Genomic DNA, 5,681 nt, shown 5'->3' with positions numbered 1-5,681 from the left:
TCTAACCCCAACTTATAGGCAAATGAATCACATCAAATTGTAATCCTGGCGGGTTTCCCATCACCAAGTCACCCGTGTGCCATCACCATAATCCAATAAATAAATCTTTTAAAAAAGAAACTAAAAAAGATTTAAATATAAGACCTGAAACAACAAAATACATAGAAGAAACATTGGTGATACACTCCACAGTATGAAAAATAAAGATATTTTTGGTAACTCAACCCCTATGGCAAGGGAAATAAAAACATGAAAATAAGTAGATAACCTACTGAAAAATATTTACAGAATATTATGAATTTTTTTATGTTGATTTTGTAGCCTGACACTTTTCTGTATTCATTTCTTGTTTTTAATAGCTTTAACAGTCTTTAGAATCTTGTATATTTAACATATAGTCTGTGAATAGCAATAGTTTCCCTTCTTATTTCCTATTTGGTTTCTCTTTATTTCCTGAGTTTGTCTGATAGCTCTGGCCAAAACCTCTAATATGAAGTTATATATTCAATACAAGTGAGAACAGGGGGCATCCTTGTCTTGTGCCAGATCTTATGGGAAAAGCTTTCAATTTTTCACCATTATTATATTGGATGTTAGTTTGTGATACATTTATTATATTGAGGTAAGTTCCTTCTACCTCCATCTTGTTTAGCGTTTTTATCATAAATGGGGATTAAATTTCTTCAAATGCTTTCTCTGCATCTGTTGATATTATTTGATCTTTTATTTTTACTTTCATCAATAATGTGCATTACATTATTTGACTATGTATACTAAAGCATCCTTTAGTTCTGGGGGTTAATCCCATTGACTATGGTATATAATCCTTAGGTTATACTGTTGAATTTGATTTGCTAGTATTTTGTTGAAAATTTTTGTATCAATGTTCATCAAGGATATTGGGGCTGTAATTGTGTTGTGCTGTCTTTGTCTGGTTTCAATATTAAGGACATGCTAACATCATAAATTTATTAGGGATCGTTCCTTCTTTTATTAAAAAAACAATTTGAGCAAGGTAGTCATTAGTTGTGTTTTTTTTTTTTTTGAAATGTTTATTTATACATACAGAACTGGGGTACAGGCCAGAGGTGCAAGGTGGTGAAAGGATTCACCAGAGACAAAGTGGGGGAACAGAACAGGTACATTGACGAAGTACACTGCTGAGGGGAGCAGTGGGTGAGACAGGAGAGGTCTGCTGCACCATGTGGATCACTTCCTGGGCCTGGGATGGAACTCACAGTGTAGCCTGTGGCTAACTTGCAGTGCTGCACATTAACCCACTGTGCCACCAGGGAGGGCCGGCATTAGTCCTTTTCTAAAGTTTGTTAAGTTATTTGTAAAGCCATTTAGTCCTGGGCTTTTGTTTTTCAGAAGAATTTTTTTTTAAAGATTTATTTATTTATGCATACAGAAGTGGGGTATACAGGTCAGTGTCATAGGGACAATGAGAGGATTCACCAGAGACAGAGTGGGGAGCAGAACAGGCAGATTGATGAAGTACACTGCTGAGGGAAGCAGTGGGCAGGTCAGGAGAGGTCTGCCACGTGAGTCACCTCCAGGACAGTGATTGAACTCGCGCAGAGGCAACTGTTGCCAGCTTCTCAGTACTGTGCCCTAACCCGCTGCGCCACCAGGGAGGGCCTCTGCTTTCATTTTTATTATTTCCTTTTCTCTATGAACTTTAGCTCTTATTTAGCCCTTTTTTGAGTTGTGTTAGGTGTGATATTAGGTTGTTTATTTGAAGTTTTCTTGCTTCTTGATATGGTCTGTATTGCATTCATTTTCCCCATTAAGGCTGCTTTTGCTGCATCCCAGAGATACAGGAAGCTTGTAGAAAAATTTTCATTCCTCTGAAGGTATTATAAGTTTCTGCTGATTTCTTCTTTTATCCAATTGCTATTAAGCACCATGGTATAGCCACATTTCCCCCCATTTTTTTCTTATAGTAAGTTTTTAGTTAATTTCTAGTTTTATTGCATTGTGGTCAGAGACATGTTAGGTATAACATCAGTCTCTGTGGATTCATTGACAATTGACTTGTCAATTGATTGTTCCGAGAGATGGTCTATTCTTGAAGATGTCCCATATATACTTGAGAATATTGTGTCTACAGAAATTTTGAGGTGAGCATTTTATGCTAGAATTTTTGGCCTAGCTCTTCATTTAGAGCTGTTGTTTCCACATTTACGCTTTATTGATCTGTCCATTGTTGTAAGTAGGATATTAAGTTTCCCTGGTATCACTTTATTTTCTCTCTTCCCTTCTGTATACCTTCAGCCCAATACACAGGTGAGCAAATACATATGTATCTACACACACACACCCCTAGAAAATCTATTCAAGTGTAAGCAAGGTCAGGAGATTTTTTTTGAAGTTGACTATACTGCAGATGTTGTCAATAAGAGTAATGTGATTTTAGTTGGAGGGAGCTAGTGGAGAGAGAGAAGGCAGGAAATGGTTAATAACATCAGTATGGTATTAGCAAATAGTTCCCTTCTCTTCCCCCTCTCTTTGCTGACTTGTTAGTAAACTCTCTTAAGCCTCTACAAAATGATAATATGTGGCCTTCCCTGGTGGCAAAGCAGATCAAGGCACAGTATTGCAAGCTGGCCTCAGCATCTTCAGTGCGAGTTGGATCCTGGCCCTGGAGGTGACCCACGTGGCGAGGTAGAGACCTTTCCTGTCTCTCCTGCTGCTCCCCTCACCAGTGTACTTCATCGATCTACTTGTTCTGCTCCCCACTCTGTCTCTGGTGAATCCTCTCACCCCCATACCTCTGGCCTGCACCCCAATTCTGTTATGCATAAATAAATAAATCTTTTTTAAAAAATGATAACATGTTTGCTTCCACTTCTTCTCAGATACCTAATTGCTTAGGCATTTGGGTGATTGCAGATTTCTATTTCCCTATCCACTTCAAGTTGCTTTCTCTTGGGATGGGTTGCCTGGTAACTCTGATACCAAGTTTGCCTTCCTAGTAATTATATTCTTTGTATTCTTCAATAATTGTCTCCTGTTGAGTTTTCCTGCTGTTACATTTTATTTCAATATGTAAGATGTATGTCCATAACGAAATAATTTTATTTTCTTAAGGATGTATATGAATATATGTGTGTATAGAGCATATAAGAACATTTACCAAACATTTATTGTTAGGAAGAAAATTTCTAGGTTCATGTTCCATTAGCTGCCAGATAAAGTGACCCCGTCTTTGTGAGTATGACTTTATGTGAAACTGACACACAATGTGAGATAATTCTTTACTTCTTTTGGAAGCTCCAGTGTAAGAGCAATGTCATTTCACAGATCTCAATTAAAAGAAAATACAAAATTCACTAGCACCCAAATAAAACAAAAGTAAAAAAGAGTTGAAGTGATGAACTCCATAATCCAATGTCTTTCTCATGTCACCAGCACATGCCATAATCTAACCCCAACTTATAGGCAAATGAATCACATCAGTGCATATACTACTTGGATCTACAGTATTCCCATGTAAAAGGCAAAACTGTATTTGTACAAGCCCTAGAATTCAGGGCTTCATTTTTTAATATGCTATAGATAAACCTAAGAGTATCTGTTTGATTCATGGACAAATCACTCAAAGAAACAATTTCTCATTTCATTATTCATTCAACTATTCATTTTTTAAGATTTATCTTATTTATTTATGCATACAAAAGCTGGGGTATAGGCCGGAGGTGTGCGAAAGAGAAGGGTGAGAGGACTCTCCAGAGACAGAGTGGGGAACAGAACAGGCGGATTGACTGAAACACACTGCTGAGGGGAGCAGCGAAGAGACAGGAGAGGTTTGCTGAGCCATGTGGGTCAGCTCCCTGGCTGGCAGGGTATCGAACTTGTGCTGTAGTCACTACTAATAGCTTCATAGTGCTGAGAATTAACCTTTTGTACCACCAGGGAGGATTCACCTATTCATCTTTATTTATTCATTCCACTGTCAGTTGTGGGTCAATACAGAGCTGTCATGTTAAATGCATTGTAATGCAAAATAAAAAAGAATGTAAGAGATATACTGGATTTATATTTATAGAAGTCAAGTCAATTGTGAAACTCCCCAGGAGCTATAAAATAATGGGAGAAGGTTTCTGTTCTTAACATGTTTATATTTATACTTTAAGATGAATAAAACATAATTGTATATATGTATACACTCAAAGATGAGTCAAGTAATTAATTACTAATTTATCTGCAAATTTTATTACCCCTCTTATCATAAAACTGAATCTACATGTAAGAGCTTATTGGATCTCAAAAAAATTAGATGAGAAATCACTGTAGTATCTATCATTATTTTGATATAGAATGAAAATAAATTTCACTTTTAAGACTGAAATATGTCAAGTTTGAAATTAGATATGAAAGTCTAAAGTAGTATTTAAAATCCCACTTAATGTGTATAAATTTAGTACACATAAGTATCTTCTTACCAACATGGCTAAGTTAGGTAGAAAGATTTTACAAAGGTGGAGTTTAAATTAAGTGATTATGGTAATGTTGCTTATTACTAATGCAAAGCACTAAAAATACCTGACTGAAATCTAAGAATTCTAAAACTATGAATGCTTAATTCTGGCTTATAAGTTCTTGATGGCAGCCCTCTCTAGTGGCGCAAAGAGTGAAAACCCAGCACTGCAAGCTAACCATAGCTGCTTTAGTGTGAGTTCAATCCCCACCCCGGAGGTGACCCACATGGCGCAGCAGACCCCTCCTGTCTCTCCTGCTGCTCCCCTCAGCAGTGTACTTCACCCATCTGCCGGTTCTACTCCCCAGTCTGTCTCTGGTGAATCTACTCACCACCCGTGCACCTCTGGCCTTTACCCCAGTTCTGTATTTATAAATAAATACATCTTTTAAAAAATAATTCTTGATGAAATTATACTTACAAGTATTGCTGCCAAGTGGCAGCTCTATATAAATTTTCAACTAACCTCATGAGATAACAGCTATGATAAATATTAAGGAATAAGTGGACTAGAGTTACTAGTGACTATTACCTTTGTCAGTCAGTTCAATATAATTTTAGGCACAAAAGCTAGTCAAACTTAAACATAATGGAGTTAAAATACAACTGAATTGGGGAAAGTGTCAGCAAAATAAAAAAAAATTAATGTTTGCATACTAGGCATTATGCCAGAAACCATAATAAGCACTTTTAAAAGATTGCTGGATTTAATACTACCAGCAACTTCATGCAATACTTAATATAAAATCTCCAGTTCAACCAGAAAGTAATACTGTGGTTCTCAAGAGCTGAGGGGTAGGAAAAGGAGGAGATGTTGGTTAAAGGGTCCAAACTTTTGTGGTAAGATGAATACCTTCTGAGTACTTAACATATGGCGTGGTGACTATAGTTAACTATAGTTATATAGTTATTATATACTTGAATATTGCTAAGAGAGTAGAGCTTAAGTGTTCTCACACATACACACAAATGGTAAGTATATAACATGATGGATGTGTTAATTAGCTTAATTGCAGTAATCATTCAAAATGTACATTAAGTCATCACATTGTACACCTTCAACAAAGCACATTGTACAACCTAAACAAGTTTTATTTGTAATTATACATCAGTAAAAGAGGGTGGAGATGAATCACCAATTTACTTATCAGGAAACAGGAGCTTAGGGAAGTTAAACAAGTCACTCAAGGTTACAGTG

This window comes from Condylura cristata, unplaced genomic scaffold, assembly GCF_000260355.1.
Source record: "Condylura cristata isolate star-nosed mole 26May11 unplaced genomic scaffold, ConCri1.0 scaffold00013, whole genome shotgun sequence".
Classification (NCBI taxonomy): Eukaryota; Metazoa; Chordata; class Mammalia; order Eulipotyphla; family Talpidae; genus Condylura; species Condylura cristata.
This window is presented reverse-complemented; position numbering follows the sequence as displayed.